Source organism: Candoia aspera, chromosome 1 (assembly GCF_035149785.1).
Source record: "Candoia aspera isolate rCanAsp1 chromosome 1, rCanAsp1.hap2, whole genome shotgun sequence".
Lineage (NCBI taxonomy): Eukaryota > Metazoa > Chordata > Lepidosauria > Squamata > Boidae > Candoia > Candoia aspera.
In genome coordinates this window covers 94,548,734-94,566,950 of record NC_086153.1, presented here as the reverse complement: position 1 = coordinate 94,566,950, position 18,217 = coordinate 94,548,734, and the positions used below count along the sequence as shown (strand labels likewise).

General features: G+C 39.7%; 1 protein-coding gene and 1 pseudogene across 8 annotated transcripts in view; both read right to left on the bottom strand.

Annotated features, from left to right (window-relative positions):
- Positions 1–18,217, bottom strand: part of EPB41L2 (erythrocyte membrane protein band 4.1 like 2) — a 113,868-nt gene that overhangs the window by 86,649 nt on the left and 9,002 nt on the right. The window contains exon 1 of one of the 8 annotated variants that reach the window (XM_063310021.1): positions 291–310. The exons of the other annotated variants lie outside the window; for them this stretch is intronic. The gene's annotated coding sequence lies outside the window, so the exon portion shown is untranslated. Of the gene's footprint in view, positions 1–290; positions 311–18,217 lie in introns of those variants that run through there. 8 annotated transcript variants of the gene reach the window in all.
- Positions 16,787–17,269, bottom strand: LOC134488575 (V-type proton ATPase 16 kDa proteolipid subunit c-like; annotated as a pseudogene).

Here is an 18,217-nt window from a genome sequence, read left to right as displayed (position 1 = left end):
TCATAAGGAAAATATAACTCATCTTCTCCTCTTACTCTGTGCTAACTGCTAAAAAAAATTACAAAATGTTTATTTTACCTTGGGTAAAATTGACAATTATAATTTAAAAACAAAATAATATATGAAGACATATCTCAAAAAACTTCCTGTCAGAGAATTTAAATATGAAGTGCCAATCCTTCAAATTCCTCCGTTCGGAGATGGGAGGTGACAAATCTGATAAATAAATAAAATAAATAAATAAAATACATTGACTATTTAAAAATACGCTACTCAAATTTTAAGAATACCTGTACAAAATGCAAGATTATATTGTCAGCTAGGCTTTTTGGTAGGCACATTAGGTCTGAACATGTTTTGATTATTCATTAGCAAGAGAAACACATGTTACGCTTATTCAGTGGTATTTTCCTGCTTGAAAAGTTAATTCAGCCATTGATTTGGAAGATATGATTCTCAGAAGAACAATGGTTATGACAGTTGTTATTTGCAGAGTAAGGGGAAAGCCTATGTCCAAAACAAGAACAGGCACAAGAAAAACATGCATATAAGCTGAAGTGATATATGCTATGCATACAAATAAACATATGCAATGCAACTGTACTACAATTGAGCAAATCCCAATCTGTCCCTGGTTACCTCTGAATGTAAGTCAACAAACAGAAATAGTGTCTGAGAGAAAGACTGAAAACATCAGTGAACTGAAAGAGCTCAAGGTCAGAAAGAAGTGGGAAATGACTCATCAAACCCATTTGCTTTGGCATTTTCTTCATGCTGGATTCCACAGCTATTCTCATGAAGCAACATTAAACTTCTTTGCAGTTCAGATTTGTCATGACAGGCAAATGAAGTTAGGTTTCTCAGTAAATAAAGGAGAATTGAGTACACAATTCTATTACTTTAGCAAGCCTTTGCTGGTGGCCTAGAAGCAATTTTTATTTGCTGTAGTTGGATAATCAAAGGGTTAATTACAAATCTTATAGATTTATGTAATTTGAGTGTTTCCTGGAGAAAGGGATAAATTGGAAAGCAATTAGAATTTCAGTATCACAAAGGCAGTAAGCCAAAAAGTGATTTAGCCTGGCCTTTTCCTTTTTTAAAAAAATATTTGTATCTTAAAAATGAAACCTATCAAAATTATTAAATCTTGAGTACTTAAGAACTGCTTATATATTTTTGTAATGGCAAATAAACTGTACATAGATTTTCAACCATTTACAATAAATCACAAACCAGAAATGTACCAAAGTAAGAGAATATAAAGACTGAAATGGGATTCTTCTCTAGCTTCTCCAGCACTGTCATTTACTCTACATTATTCAGATTCATTTAGATTTAGATTCTTAGTCTTGCTTCTTTTCATACGACTAATCTGACTTAAGATAAATTCATGACTTACTAGCAATATTGTATTGCAATCATTTCTTTATAGTTCCTATGTAAGCCTTGTATCACCTGAATGGTACTCAGTATATACAACAGAGATGTTTTGCATATTGTTTTTATATTAGAAATGCAGCTTTATGGAAACCAGTACTGTTGCTTGAGTGTTACTAGAACAGCAACATTATGATGGACTTTCATATATATCTTCCCTTTTCACCAACCAACACAGGATGCAGCCATGCACAGACAAGCCTTTCTGGATGTTCCAGATTTGGTCCATAACCATTTCATTAACCAACTGTCTTTCAGTGAATGACTTCGTCATAGAAAGCAAATGTAATTAGACAGTGATATTAAAAATTCTCTCGTGGGTTGTTTTTTAAATCTGTGCTAGCTTAGTAAATTGTGACAAGTGGGAAAAATAAATATTGCAATCATCTACAGTTTTCTCCTATAGAAACAGAAGTGTATCATACATAGTTTTAATCTCATTTGAAAGACAATTGCATTAAGTCCTGCCAACTCATTGAAACTATTTCAGGAGTTTTATAAAAGTAAGGTATCTGTTCACTGACTGTCACATGGTTCTAAGTGTCTATAGGATAAATGCATGTAAAGCAGTTTCTCAAACATGGCAGGAGAAAACAATAGAAAAAATTAACATTTTAAAAATGTATCTTTAACAAGTACTAAAACAAAATAAGGATGCATCTGATGATTGTGTCCATTTTATCCTAGCCTACACAATGATATATTATCCTTGTCACAAGCTTCTCTACAAGCTAGCCATTCTGAATAAAAACATCACTGTAAAGAATTAGTGGAACTGGCATGTTAGATACAGTACAAAGAATGCAGGACATCTGAAAAGAATTGTGTTTAAATGTACTTTCATATTATCTGGAATATTTCATTAAAATAAAGGATATTAAATTTATAATATTTATTTATAAATGACTTATATTAATTATACCCCGTGTCTTCAACATAAATTTATGTTGCCTGGGCTGCTAATAAAATAGTTAAGAAAAAAAAGTAACAAAGTTTTAGTCTTGATAACTATAAACTGCCACGTAAGATACCTTAACTCCATTCACAGAATACAATCTAGATTGTCAACACAAAGGCTACTACTGCAGATCTGGATGGCTTATGAAAACTAATAATTTTACCAGTCATCTAAAGGATAGTAATAAGACTGAATATCAGAGTATCTATGGATCCTAATGGATTTGAGATTTTGTTACACAAAACATTAAGTAAGCAGAATTTCTACTAAATTAGATCCTTGTCATGCCAAAAAGAAAAAAAAGTTAATAACTGTATATTATTCATAAACCTACACACTATCCCACAGGAATGGGAAACTTTTAGTCCTGTAAATGGTATTATATGCCAGTCCCTGAAGATCAGTGGTGAGAGATACTAAGAGTAGAACTTTTACAACATTTGGAGAGCCACAGATTTCCCATCATTGTACTAAATATTAACTCCTAGAATTCCAAAAACTACTCGACACAGCCTTCCATCCTTCTGAGGTTGGTAAAAGGAGTACCCAGCTTGCTGAGGAAGGTGACGACTGGGCAAGGCAATGGCAAACCACCCCGCTCTATAGTCTGCCAAGAAAATGTCGTGAAAGTGGCGTCCCCCCAAAGGGTCAGACATGACTCGGTGCTTGCACAGGGGACCTTTCACCTTTTTCAAATATGATGCAGCTCTCCTATTTATTTTATGGGGGTGGGGGGATTTGACACTCCCCCGTTGAGAAATCAGACCTACTAATGCAAATCCTTCAAAAGAGGTGGAAGTGTCTACAACTGTTTCTGAATTGTTAAAGACAATGTGTTTTTCATATGCTCATGCAGCTGTTCCAGAAGTTGTTCGATCCCTCTGCATGTGTGTGAAGCACAGCCACTTTTCTTTGCTTCTCTCCCCTCTCCATAAGCTCCTGTATCTTCCAAATCATAACTTTTGAAGGATTTTAACATTCCTCAAATTTAGTTCAAATTTGCAACATTTCCCAATCTGTTTCCCTCCACTTGCTCAACTACAATTCCCATGACAGCTAGCCAGCATGGCTCTTGTCCAACACAGCTGCAAGGCAAAAGGCTGAAAGAATGTAAGGTCAGAGGAGGCTGCAGTGGTGAATTAAAATTCTGATCAAAAGGGTCAAGAACCATCTGTTATGTCCAACATGAGATACGACTAGAATGATAGTTCAGAGTTTGATTTATAGTGACTCTTACATATTGTGTACAACCTACACGTACATTTTATATTAAGGTACAAACAAGAAGAGTAAAGAAAGGTCACAATGTTTTTTCAAGTGAAAAATGTAAATTTCATAACGCTGATGTGTTAAAACTTCAGGCTGAACTGGTATGCGGGATATGTGATAATACCAGTTCTCATCATTGCTGACACAAGAATCCTCTTGACAGCATGGTAGTCCAACTGGTTAACCTCACTATTTTGATAAACTATCCTTAACCATTGTTAAATGAGCCACAATGGCTGGGTTATGCACTGAACAGACATATCCAATGGTTTACAAATCACAATAACTGGAGTCATACCAGACATTAAGCCAAAACCAAACAAAACACATTACTACTTAATCTGATACATGAACCCCAGTAACAGATCTTTACCAAAGGTCAGCAGCAACAATCAAAACCTGCAAAAATATCTCCCTCTTAAACCACTTAAATACAGTACATAGAAATATGCATCCTCTTCTCTACATTTCCACAAAACTATATGAATCTTGCTTCCTTACATTTGCCTTTACCTCATATTTTTTATTGTTGCTGTTTCATTTTTTACCAGTTTATCAGTTAACTACTAGTCACTCATCCCTAAAGTCATATGCCTTGCTAGAAAGCTCTTATGTTACCATGCTGAAACTTCAGTCAATTTTGGTCCAAGTGTTCATCCTACATCTGAAAAGACAATGATTTTCATTTGCAGTCACTTCTCTCTGGAATAGTCTTCTCTTAGAATTAAGGTTTGCCCCATCTCTTTTAACATTCCAGAAGCTACTCAAGATGGAGTTTTTCTGAAGAGGATGTGGTGGGCAGTTTGTTGCAGCCATCTTTATTTTATTTTGGAGGATTATTATGTGTATTTTTACTCTGAATTCCACTTGCTGTGGAAGTGTTAAAGTGGTTATCGTATATGGGGGATCTTTTATTGTTTGTCATAAACTGCCATGAATCAGTTGATTTGGTGGTATACAAATAGAATAAACAAATATTATTTTATTGAAAGATTATTTATATACTAGAGACAAAGCCTCAAAATCACAAACTTAATGGATAAAAATGTTAGTTTTTATCTAATTATTCAATATGCATTCAATCACCTTTGTCCAATCAGATGCAATCCAAATCTGCTGGACTACATCTCCTCTCATTCAAATACATATATTTATACAGAATCTAGGATACTTTTTTTGTAACTATTGAAACAATTTATTTTGTAATTAATTTTTTTAATCCTTACTACCAACTGTCAAAAATGAATTTGCTCATTTGACATCAGCATACCCCGCCATTTTCAAATTGCATGAAGTCAATCACATGTCATGATTATGAAAAATGCCACTACAAATTTGCTAGATTTCTGTTCCTCATAAACAAATAGATTTCTTTCCAAGGCTTCTGCAGTTACCATCTCTATCCTCTGTATCCCTCTTTACAGCTTATAAGGGAAAACTTCAACAGTAACATAATATTTTAGGTGCATTTCAAATAGTTACCTTAATAGATTTGCCTATAGCATTGCTGCCAAATAATCAGTCAGAAAATCAAAATAAAACCACAGTTACTTTGTTGGAAATCTGGAAAAAATCTAGAGTTGGTGATCTATATACTGATTGTAGCAAGAACAGTTATGTAACACAGAATTGGAAGCAAAGAATTTTATCCTTAGATTACTGGCATAAGCTGCTTTAGTATATGCAATGGGAGAAAAATTAACCCATCTGTTACATTTTCAAATAATCTAAAGGATACTTTCTGAGAAATGGGAAGACATTTTTCATCAGCCAAAAAACTACTCTATGACAAAAAACTGCCTGTTTGTTACACTCAGATATGGAAAAAAATGTACTATTTCTAAAAGGGTCTGAGGTTTGTAGATAACACTGATAATTATACAATCCTGAAATCAATGAAGTTTATAACATATAAATGTTTCTATATTACATGCTGTAAAACTGGTGTAATGTTAGCTTATTTTTAGTTATTAAATATTCAATATTTTTTGAAAATATCAGAAACAAGAGTTACGTAAAGCTTTTTTAGAATAAATGTAGGCATAGCAACTAGCAATCCGGTGACAGGGCAGTTTATGCTGCACAGATTTCAGAATAAACCTCAAGACCACAGATAAATCAACACTTAAATTTTTGAAAAACTGTTCAAACTCTTTCAAGTCATGATAGGAAAGTCATATATCACTGGGGTCGGGGGTTCCCCTCCTGGAAATGTGCCAAGCTGGGTTTTGTCTGTGGCATCAGCCGAGACTCCAGGGTAGGGGTGGGGGTGTGGTGGTTGTCATCCAGGGGTCTCTTATGGGTTTCAGGGGCACTGCTCCACAGGTTACCAAATATGAGCCTCTGTTCCTTAAGTTGGGATCTAGGGGTCAGTTGGGACTGTAACTACTGTATGCTGCCTCTGTGCTGCATAGCAATCTCCCTGCCTGAGCTCCTCAACTCGGTTTCAGGGTTGGCAGTGGAATTCCCCAAGCTTATGGTCCTGGGGGATTTCAATCTGCCTTCTCTGGGAGCAGGATCTGAGATGGCTCAGGAGCTCATGGCCATCATAACAGCCATGAGCCTATCCCAGGTCATCCAGAGCCCAATATAGAACAGTGGTCATACACCTGATCTAGTCTTCTTGTTGAAGCAGTGGCAACATGATCTGGAGTTGGGGGAGCTCCCTGTGGCTCCCTTGTCATGGTCAGATCATGCCCCAGTAACCATGAGATTCTCCAGCACTGCCCCCGACTGCAGGGAGGCAGGAACTATTAGAGTGGTCGGCTCCCAGCAACTGATGGACCTGGAAGGGTTCCAGAGGGAACTAGGGGTTGTTCCTGATGGTCTGTGCATGGTCTGACTGAGGCCTTAGCCATTGCTTGGAATGTGATGGCAGCTGCAGCCTTAGATCAGATTGTGCCCATGCAACCTCTCCCTTCTTGTGGATCCTATCACTCTGTATGGTTTACAGAAGAGTGAGGGAGATGAAGTGGGAGAAGAGACATCTCTAGAACATCGCTGGAGGTCAACGAAGACTGAACTTGACCAAACACAGGAAAGAGCTGCTATTAAGGCCTAGCTAGTGGCGGTAAAGGCAGCAAAGCATCAATACTTCTCCGTCCTTATTGCATCTGTGGATTGCCACCCAGCAGCCTTGTTTCAGGTGACCCAAGCCCTTCTAGGTAAGGGGGACCCAGAGATTCATCTGCCGGGCTGTGCAGAGGAATTTTTCAGAGCATCTGTCTGACAAAATTGCTCAAATTCATTCCCAGTTAGATGCCAGCCTTGGTGCAGGTCTGGTGGATATCCTGCGGCACAGTCTTGCCCTGTTATCTGAGAACGTTTTGAACCTCTTGGACCTGAAGAAGCAGACAGGGTCCTTATGACTGTAAACTTGGCCACTTGCTCATTAGATCCATGCCCATCCTGGTTAGCTAAGGCTGCCTGGGGAGTGGTTGGGTTCTAGTGGCGGTTAATTCATCTTGAGAGAGGGGGTTGTTCCTCTACCTCTCAAGGAGGCATTGGTTCACCCCCTCAAGAAGCCATCGCTGGATCCCACCATACTGGACAACTTCCATCCAGTGTCCAATTCCCCTTTTTAGGGAAGTGGATTATCTGGACCCCTTCCCATCAGGTTTCAGTGCAGGCATGGGATGGAAATGGCATTGGTCACACTTCTGGATGATCTCTGCAGGAGCAGGATGGGGTAGTGCATCCATCCTGGCTCTACTTGATCTCTCAACAGCTTTCAGTACCATTGACCATGGTATCCTTGTGGATTAGCTCTGGGGATTGGAAGTAGGTGGCACTGTATTGTGCTGGTTCTCTTCCTTTCTATGGGGCTGATACCAGTTGGTGTTGATCAGGAGTGAGAGGTCCCGCCCTCGGCCCCTACTTTGTGGGATGCCACAGGGAGTGGTGCTTCTCCACTCCTGTTTAACATCTATATGAAACCACTGGAGAAAATAATCTGTCACCATGGAGTGAGGTATTATCAGAATGCTGATGATACTCAAGTATATCTGCCCACCCTGGCAAACTAAGCAATGCTGTTGATGTCCTGTCTTGGTGCCTAGAGGCTGCGGAGTTCAGAATGGGGAACAACAGGCTTCAACTGAACCCTGGAAAGACCAAGTGGGTTTGGGTTTTACAGCCTTTCAGATCTGGGACTTTACCATTTTTGGTACTGGATGAGGTGGCATTACCCCAAACAGACCTGGTGCACAACCAGGGAGTCCTGCTGGATGCCTGCTCCAGGAGCAGGTTGCAGTTGAGGCCAGGAGGGCCTTTGCGCAACTTTGTGTTCTGCACAAGTTATACCTGTTGCTGGATTGTGAGGCCCTCCTCATGGTCACTCAGGCCCTGGTCACTTCCCAGATAGACTAGTGCAATGAGCTCCACACGGGGCTGCCCTTGAAGAGTATCTGGCAGCTTCAATTGGTGCAAAATGTGGCAGCATGGGCAGTTAGGTGTGCCCCTGACACACGTTACACCTCTGCTCCATGAGCTGCATTGGTTACCAGAATGCTTCCAGGTCCAATTCAAGGTGCTGTTTTTGACCTTTAAAGGCTTTCATGGCATGTGGCCAGGTTACATGAAGGACTGCCTCTCCCTGATTACATCTACCCTTCCCATCAGGTCCTGCAGGAAAGGCATGTTGCAGGTCCCATCTGCTAAGGAATTCTACCTGATGTGGCCTAAGAGACTAGTCTTTTCTGCTGTGGCACCCGCCCTTTGGAACATTCCCCACAAGGTGAGGTTGGCACCGACCCTTGTGACCTTCCGGAAATCCCTTAATGTAGCTTTTCCAGCAAGCCTGGGGATCCCCTGCCAACAGGAAGCCCATGTGTTAGCTGCATCATGTTTAATATCCTGATATATTCCTTTTTGCCACCTTGATTTTATTTATATTTGTTTCAATTGGTTTTCATATACTGTTTTAACTGTTGGTTTTATTCATGCTGCCCAGAGTCACCTTGTGTGAGATGCGTGGCCATATAAATTTGATAAAGAAATATGTAAATAAATAAGTCACATGAGGAACAAAGATATACTGTAAATAACTCCTAAGCAGATAAGCTGTAAACATTCTTAAGATTTCAAAGCTTTCTTTGAAGATACTGAGAAAGGATAAGCAGACTTTCTATACAAAGCAGGGCATGAGACTTCAATGGACTTCTGATATATTCTTCTGATGCTATCAAAGGATCAATGGTATTTTTAAAAACAAAAACAAAATCAAGTTTTAACTTTAATGAAAATATAGCATTTGTTGTTCCAATACTAAACCAGCTCACATGTGCTGGTCAGGTTTTATTTCTTACAACCCATAATACATGGGATATGCCTGAAAATCACTGTAACTCAAAGTGCAGTATTATACAAAGCAAATATTGAGAGTACAAGAGCTCACTTTTTTTACCAAAAGACCTCCCAAGATCACATTGCACCAAGCAGTTTACATGAAGGCTATTTTAAATCTTCAGTGTAGCACTGGGTTGAAATTCCTCAGAGGATGTCTCAATGTCCTGAAAAAGTAGGAGCTCTTCTGAACTTAGCTTCCAATAACACCTAGGGCCTTTCTACTGTATAGCCTTGCAGGACAGGCAGAAATTTCCACCTCTGATCAGGTTCTCCTTTTCCTAGCCTGAGGAAGAGGAAATAATTGTCTATCTGTTGCCCATATTTCCAATAGATTATAGGAAATTTATGAACATTTTCTGGATGTAATCATTCAGGCAATAATTGTTTCATCATTTAGCCCATATTTTACGATTTTATTAATGAGGATATCACTAGAGACTTCACTGAATTTACTAAAGTCAAAATACAGTATATACCTTATTAGATAATTATGATTATGTCTGAAACCTCCCTTTTTTAGGGAGGGTTATTGGAAGGTAGTGGACTGCAAGCTCAGTTGTGGAGGAAATGTATCATCTAGTCACTTTTTAGTCAGGATTCAGGCCTAGATGTGGTGCTGAAACCACAGTGATCACTCAGGTGGATGATGTGTGGTAGGACTGAGATAATGATACTAGTACCCTCCTCATCCTACTGGATCTCTGTGGCTTTTGGTATCACTATTCACGGCACCCTCCTGGACAGACTTCAGGAATTGGAAATGGGAAATATTGATTTACAATGTTTCCCTTCCTTCCTGAAGGAGAGGTCCCAGTCAAGGGTAATTTGGAGAGAGAGGTCATGCCCTGTAGGGCCCTCTGATGTGAGGTGCCATAGTTCTTTAAAACCCTCACCCCTCCTTTTCAATTTCTATTTGAAGCAGCTGGGTGGGGGTCATCCAATGGAAGATGGTCAGGTATCAACAGTATGTTCATGATACTTATAAATCTTGAGTTGTGTATCTCAATTCCAAGAACAAGAGTTGTAGTAGAATACCTACCCTGGTGCCTGGAGGCTCTCATGATCTGGGCAGGGAACAACAGGCTGAGGTTTACTTCAAGCAAACAGAGTGGCTGTGGGCACAGAAACATTCCAATTCCAGACATAATAAATCTTTGCTTTTGGATTATATTTCCTCATGAGGAACTGGTTTGTAATCTGAGAGTTTTCTAATTCACAGCTCATGCTCAAAGAGCAGGTGGCAGGTGTGGCTAAGAAGGCTTTTACACAGTTACATCTGGTGCATCAGTTACCACCATTCTTGGACTGCAAGGCCTTGCTTCCAGTTATGCCTTATTCACGTCACATCTGGCAAGTTATTGTACATATGGCTGCCTTTTAAGACTGTCCAGAAATTTCAAATGGTCAAGAATTCAGCTACTTGAGTAGTGGTAAGAGCATCTACCTTTTCATCAAGAACTGCTTCTGGATACAACTGAAGGTGGTGGTTGTCACCCTACATGGCTCAATATCTAGGTATCTATAGGATTGGGTTTCCCAGTAGCTTCTGAAGGTCCAATAAAATTGAAAAGGATAGGCTCCTTCCAGGTCCCTTCTCTTAAAGACTAGTAAGAGGACATGTGTTCTCAGTTGCAGCCCCCATTCATTGGAGCAATGTACTTCTTAAAATCAGATCAGGGCCCATCCTATTAAGTTTTAGGAAAGCTATCAAGAGGGTCCTGGAAGTGGAATTTTGAGTAGTGGGCCCCTATTATGGGTTTTGGCTTGATGCTGGATTATCCCTCAGTGTCAAAGTTACTATAATTGCAATTGTCATAGTAAATTCTTATGTTGTTCGTTTTGATTTTAACCTTCTTACTGTAGGAGGGGAATATAAGCCACTCAAAGTCCTTCAATATTGGAGCAGCATATAAACCCAGTAAAAAAATATGTCCACAGCAGTGCCCCAATCTATTAAATTAGCAACTCTGTCAAAAGGAGAGATAAGCTAGTCCAACATTACTTGTTTGTAACCAACCCATGCTGGCTCTTATTCACTGCTGCATTTCTATCCAAGTGCTCATTAACATGCTGTTTAATAATCTGCTAAAAAACCTTGCACAGTGCAGAAATCAAGCTGACAGGTTTGCAATTTCCTGTTCCTTCTGTTTGTTTAACACATGGACAAGATTTGCTCTCCTCCAGCCTCTTGGGACTTTGCCAGTTCTCTGTGCGTTCTTAAACAGTACAGATACTGGTTCTGTGCTAACCTCTGCAAGTTCTTTCTGAACCTTAGGATATATTTCATTTGGCTTGGGAGACTTGAATTCATTTGAATTAGCTAAGCATTCTTTAAACCTCACTTTATCCATCCTAAGTTGCAACCCTCTCCTTTCACTGGGGGCATAATGATGGCCACCTAGGGGTTTGTTTTCCTTCTAAAAAAAGACAGGCATAAAATATAAGTTAAGACATTCTGCCTTGTTACTTGTTATCAATTCATCCCTTTCTCCTGTCATCAGACCTGTACCCTATTTGCCTTCCTTTCGGTTTCTTTCATAACTCAAAAAAGACTGTGTGTTGTTGGGGTCATTTCACAAAAGCCTGAGCTCATTCCTTCAGCAAAGGATCGTTACCTTGTCGTGGTGCTGGAGCTTCAGCACCTCAATGATGCCATGAGCTAAACCGTGAAGGGACACCCAAGATGGGAAGGTCATGACAGAGAGGTCAGACTAAATGCGATCCCTGGGGAAGCCAATGGCAACCCATCCCAGTATTCTTGCCGTGAAAACTAAATGGATCAGTACAACCAGAGATATGTTGGTATACCATTGGAAGATGAGACCCCCAGGTCGGAAGATGGTCAAAATGCTACTGGGGAGGAACAGAGGATGAGTACAACTAGCCCCAGACGTGATGACGCAGCTAGCTCAAAGCCAAAAGGACAGCTAGCGGCCGACGGTGCTGGTGGTGAACGGAGAATCTGATGTTCTAAGGATCAACACACCATTGGAACCTGGAATGTAAGATCTATGAGCCAGGGCAAATTGGATGTGGTTACTGGTGAGATGTCAAGATTAAAGATAGACATTTTGGGCGTCAGTGAACTGAAATGGACTGGAATGGGCCACTTCACATCAAATGACCACCAGATCTACTACTGTGCACAAGAGGACCACAGAAGAAAGGGAGTAGTCTTCATAATTAATAGTCAAGTGGCTAAAGCAGTGCTTGGATACAATCCAAAAAACAATAGAATGATCTCAATTCGAATTCAGGGCAAGCCATCTAACATCACAGTGATCCAAATATACGCCCCAACCACAGATGCTGAAGAAGCTGAAGTAGAGCAGTTCTATGAGGATCTGCAGCACCTACTGGACAACACGCCTAAGAGAGATGTTATTTTCATCACGGGAAACTGGAATGCTAAGATGGGCAGTCAAATGACACCTGGAATTACAGGTAAGCATGGCCTGGGAGAACAAAACGAAGCAGGACATAGGCTGATAGAATTTTGCCAAGACAACTCAATGTGCATAACAAACACCCTCTTCCAGCAACCTAAGAGACGGCTTTATACATGGACTTCACCAGATGGACAACACCAAAATCAGATTGACTACATCCTTTGCAGCCAAAGGTGGTGGACATCTATACAGTCGGTAAAAACAAGACCTGGAGCTGACTGTAGTTCCGATCACGGACTTCTTATTGCACAATTTACCATCAGACTAAAGAGATTAGGGAAGACCCACAGATCAGCTAGATATGAGCTCACTAATATTCCTAAGGAATATGCAGTGGAGGTGAAGAATAGATTTAAGGGACTGGACTTAGTAGATAGGGTCCCAGAAGAACTATGGACAGAAGTCCGCAACATTGTTCAAGAGGCAGCAACAAAATACATCCCAAAGAAAGAGAAAACCAAGAAGGCAAAATGGCTGTCTGCTGAGACACTACAAGTAGCCCAAGAAAGAAGGAAAGCAAAAGGCAACAGTGATAGGGGGAGATATGCCCAATTAAACGCAAAATTCCAGAGGTTAGCCAGAAGAGATGAGGAATTATTTTTAAACAAGCAATGCGTGGAAGTGGAAGAAGACAATAGAATAGGAAGGACAAGAGACCTCTTCCAGAAAATTAGAAACATCGGAGGTAAATTCCAGGCGAAAATGGATATGATCAAAAACAAAGATGGCAAGAACATAACAGAAGAAGAAGAGATCAAGAAAAGCTGGCAAGAATATACCAGCTTTTAGACCTGTATAGGAAGGATAACAATATCGGGGATAGCTTTGATGGTGTGGCCAGTGAGCTAGAGCCAGACATCCTGAAGAGTGAGGTTGAATGGGCCTTAAGAAGCATTGCTAATAACAAGGCAGCAGGAGATGACGGCATCCCAGCTGAACTGTTCAAAACCTTGCAAGATGATGCGGTCAAGGTAATGCATGCTATATGCCAGCAAATTTGGAAAACACAAGAATGGCCATCAGACTGGAAAAAACCAACTTATATCCCCATACCAAAAAAGGGAAACACTAAAGAATGTTCAAACTATCAAACAGTGGCACTCACATGCCAGTAAGGTAATGCTGAAGATCCTGCAAGGTAGACTTCAGCAATTCATGGAGCGAGAATTGCCAGATGTACAAGCTGGGTTTAGAAAAGGCAGAGGAACTAGGGACCAAATTGCCAATATCCGATGGATAATGGAAAAGGCCAGGGAGTTTCAGAAAAACATCGATTTCTGTTTTATTGACTATTCTAAAACCTTTGACTGTGTGGACCATAACAAATTGTGGCAAGTTCTTAGTGGTAAGGGGATACCAAGTCATCTTGTATGCCTCCTGAAGAATCTGTATAATGACCAAGCAGCAACAATAAGAACAGACCACAGAACAACGGACTAGTTTAAGATTGGGAAAGGAGTACGGCAGGGCTGTATACTCTCACCCTACCTATTCAACTTGTACGCAGAACACATCATGCGACATGCTGGGCTTGAGGAATCCAAGGCTGGAGTTAAAATTGCTGGAAGAAACATTAACAATCTCAGATATGCAGATGATACCACTTTGATGGCTGAAAGCAAAGAGGAACTGAGGAGCCTTATGATGAAGGTGAAGGAAGAAAGTGCAAAAGCTGGCTTGCAGCTAAACCTCAAAAAAACCAAGATTAGGGCAACCAGCTTGATTGATAACTGGCAAATAGAGGGAGAAAACGTCGAGGCAGTGAAAGACTTTGTATTTCTAGGTGCGAAGATTACTGCAGATGCTGACTGCAGTCAGGAAATCAGAAGACGCATAATCCTTGGGAGAAGAGCAATGACAAATCTCGATAAAATAGTTAAGAGCAGAGACATCACACTGACAACAAAGGTCCGCATAGTTAAAGCAATGGTGTTCCCCGTAGTAACATATGGCTGCGAGAGCTGGACCATAAGGAAGGCTGAGAGAAGGAAGATCGATGCTTTTGAACTGTGGTGTTGGAGGAAAATTCTGAGAGTGCCTTGGACTGCAAGAAGATCCAACCAGTCCATACTCCAGGAAATAAAGCCAGACTGCTCACTTGAGGGAATGATATTAAAGGCAAAACTGAAATACTTTGGCCACATAATGAGAAGACAGGACACACTGGAGAAGATGCTGATGCTAGGGAGAGTGGAGGGCAAAAGGAAGAGGGGCCGACCAAGGGCAAGGTGGATGGATGATATTCTAGAGGTGACGGACTCGTCCCTGGGGGAGCTGGGGGTGTTGACGACCGACAGGAAGCTCTGGCGTGGGCTGGTCCATGACGTCACGAAGAGTCGGAAGCGACTGAACGAATAAACAACAACAACTGAGCTCATTCTGCATTTTAGTTGTTCTGATACAAGCCCCATCATTTCAAGAGTCTGCCTTGTATCTTCCTTTTGTTATATGTCCCTCCTTCCATTTCCCACAGGTGCCTCTTTTTCTTTTCAGCATTTCAGAAATCCTGGTGAACATCAACACTAGTTTCCTTAGATGTCTTACATTTTCCTTCTAGTAATAATTGTTTGCAATTGTACCTTTAGTATCTCAATTTGCAGGATTTCAAATATTTATATGTTATATTTATATTTTTATTATGTACTTGTTTTTATGATTTTAATCTGTTATTTTAACTGAATTGTAAACCTCCCAGAGTCACTTGCAAGATGGGCAGTGCAGAAATGTGAGAAATAAATAAATAAATTTCCCAACCTTGCCCAACATTTTTCATCTTAAGGATTTCAAGCCATGGGATATGGTCTATCTTCTAAGTTGGTCAAAACCTGCTATCCTGAAATCCATCATACCAATCTGACTCTTTGCTATTCTTTTTATCCTTGATATTGTGAAGGATAACATGATCATTTTTTCCCCAAAGTTCCAGCCAACTTCACTCCGACCGATTTCTCCCTCTTGGTAAGAATAGGAGACCCGTTCTTCAGCTACAAATGATTAAAAATTGCAAATGTAAATCCTTTGAATACAAATTGGAAGCTACAATTGATCCAAAATTTGGTGGCTAGACTGATAGCTGGGGAAACTTGCTATTCTAGGATTACATTTATTCTTAGATCTACTGGTTACCCATAGACTCTACATCCAATTCAAAAGTTCTGGGTGGCTATTTCTAAAGCATGGCCAGCATATTATCATTACTAGAAATATTTCAAAAGAAAACCAAAATGTGGACTTCAGGAGTTAAATTAAACATTTCTCAAAAACTGAAAAGTATTAGCTTGAAACAGACTAAATCCTGGAGACAAAATCTATGAAGTAGTCACCAATAGCCAGAACTTTGAAAAATTCTCATAGGCCTATCTCATTTTATATATACTAAAGCATTGACTCTGCTTGAAAAGAATGGTGACACCTAAAATTAAAACTAAATAGCTTTCAAGTTCCTCATTTATGGTTTAATCATGAATATGTTTATAATTGGTATACATTATACATTTAATATTATGCAAGCAAATGCCCATTAATACAACTAGACACTTTTGGTTCTCCTTTACCCTCATGCCACAAACTTGCTCTGAAGGTTGTTTTCTCTAGTTATAAAATCAAGATGAGACTACCAGATGAAATGCTAGATCAACTGACTCAATAAGATGCTATTAACTTTAACTATTAGTAATCATCAGATAGTTTGGATATAATCAGAAATCCAATTTCTTTCTCCAAAGAAATTAGATAATTTCGATTAAACTGCAAAGCTATCATATAATTATGGAATGTCCACATTTTCATACAAAGTTTTTTCAGAAATATGTTTCATTTCAAAGTTTAAGCCTTAATATCTTTTGCGTTACAGTCTTACACTCCAATGCCAGGACATGCAATCTTTGAGAATCAAATTACATCCAAGGAATACTCTGCACTTACAGTTAAACCCACAGTGTAGTAATCTATCTATGCATGAGATTAATATATCTATACACACATACATACATATATGGAGAGAGCATGGGAAATTGAAAACTCTTGTTCCATTATGCATGAACATGTCAAGTCTTATAAATAAAACATCCAATGAAGAGAGGGGAAAGTTACTGTTTCTAGTTCATATTTATACATAAAGGACTCTAATGGTAAAATGGATGGAAAATAGCACATGAGCTTCCTGCATGCCTTGCGAAAAGGACTGGCAACAGCTCTTCCTGCTTTTCATACTGAAGTACACACAGGACAAACAAGTCACATACATTGCACATTTACAAGAGATCAACTACCAAACTGACAACTGTACACATTGCGGACTTTTTTTTTTTTACTCTGGAACTTTGTTTTGTTTACACCGTACTCTGTGGTGATTACCCTCTTGTGGATAGGATAAGGGCAACGATGAGGCCGTACAGCCCCAAGACTCTGGCGAAGATCAACATCAGGATCACGCCCACAAATAACCTTGGCTGCTGCACTATCCCCCAGACACCTGTGCCACCCACAATGCCAATGGCAAAGCCAGCAGCCAACCCGCTGATAACTATGCTTAGTCCAGCACCCAGCTGAAGGAAGCTCTTGAATAGCGAGATGTCATGCATGAGGGAATTGGCAATAAGGACTGCCATTTCCAACCCACAGATTGCTATGATACCTGCCATAACCACATGGACTTCATGATCAGCTCTGGCCTCATGACCAACATGGCAGCAATACCTGTGCCACTCTTTGTTGTACCATAGGCAGCACCAAAGGTGCTAAAGACCACGGCAGCTGAGGTGCCCATGACAGCGGAAGAGTACTCAGGACCAGGCAGGGGACGGGGCATGCCAGAGCCAGATGAGGGGCAAGGCAAAGGATGGTTGCAGCACCATGAGGAGGTCAGGCAATGGGAGACTTTGGCTTCTGCTTCTCCTCCGCCCTCGCTGCACCGCCTGGGAACAAGGCAAGATAGCTATCTTTTGGTTAAGCTTCCATTTCTTAATATCAAGAACTGTTGTTTGGATTACAATTTTATTCTCAATGGTGTTCAAACTGAATACATACATTAAATACTGTACTTCCATTTCTTCAAGAGCTCTCTATTTAATATAAACAAGGGAAGAAAAAACATACCATTATCAACCCAATGTTGGGTTCCTCAAAGTTGAAGCAACATTACTGTGAACTCAGTATCTAGCCATTTTCAAAATTGTTCATGTAGTTTATAATATTATCAGGCTACAAATGTACAGACACAGTACAAATCAAATTTCTCCAAGAAATGTTTGCAATCCCATGAACATTAAGTTTGCTCGAGCACTGGTGAAATAGTGTGCCATAGGCATTTTGAAAATTTAAGCATGCTGTGTCAACATGTTCACCTCTATCCATATTCCTGCTGGCACTCTAAAAACACTCTAAAAATTTGGTAAGATGTAAAATCCTTAATGATTTTCTTTCAACAAAGCTTGTTCACCCATATGCTTAATTTTTTTTTCTTTGATTAAAAAGATCCATGAAATTATATCTCAAAGATTGGTCACACATCACCAATAGCAATAAAGCTGTTTGAAAAGACATAATGCCAACACTGTTTACATTGCTTCCTCAATATTTTCCACAATGTCCTTCAGATTGCTTACTCAACATACACATTTTCATTAATGAGTACATGTATTGCAATCCACCACTGATAAAATGTAAATGAGCACCTGCAATCTGCAATTGAAAATTTTTTACATTGTGAATTTTTCTACTTAGAGATTATTTTCCATTAAAATTGGAATAAATTTTT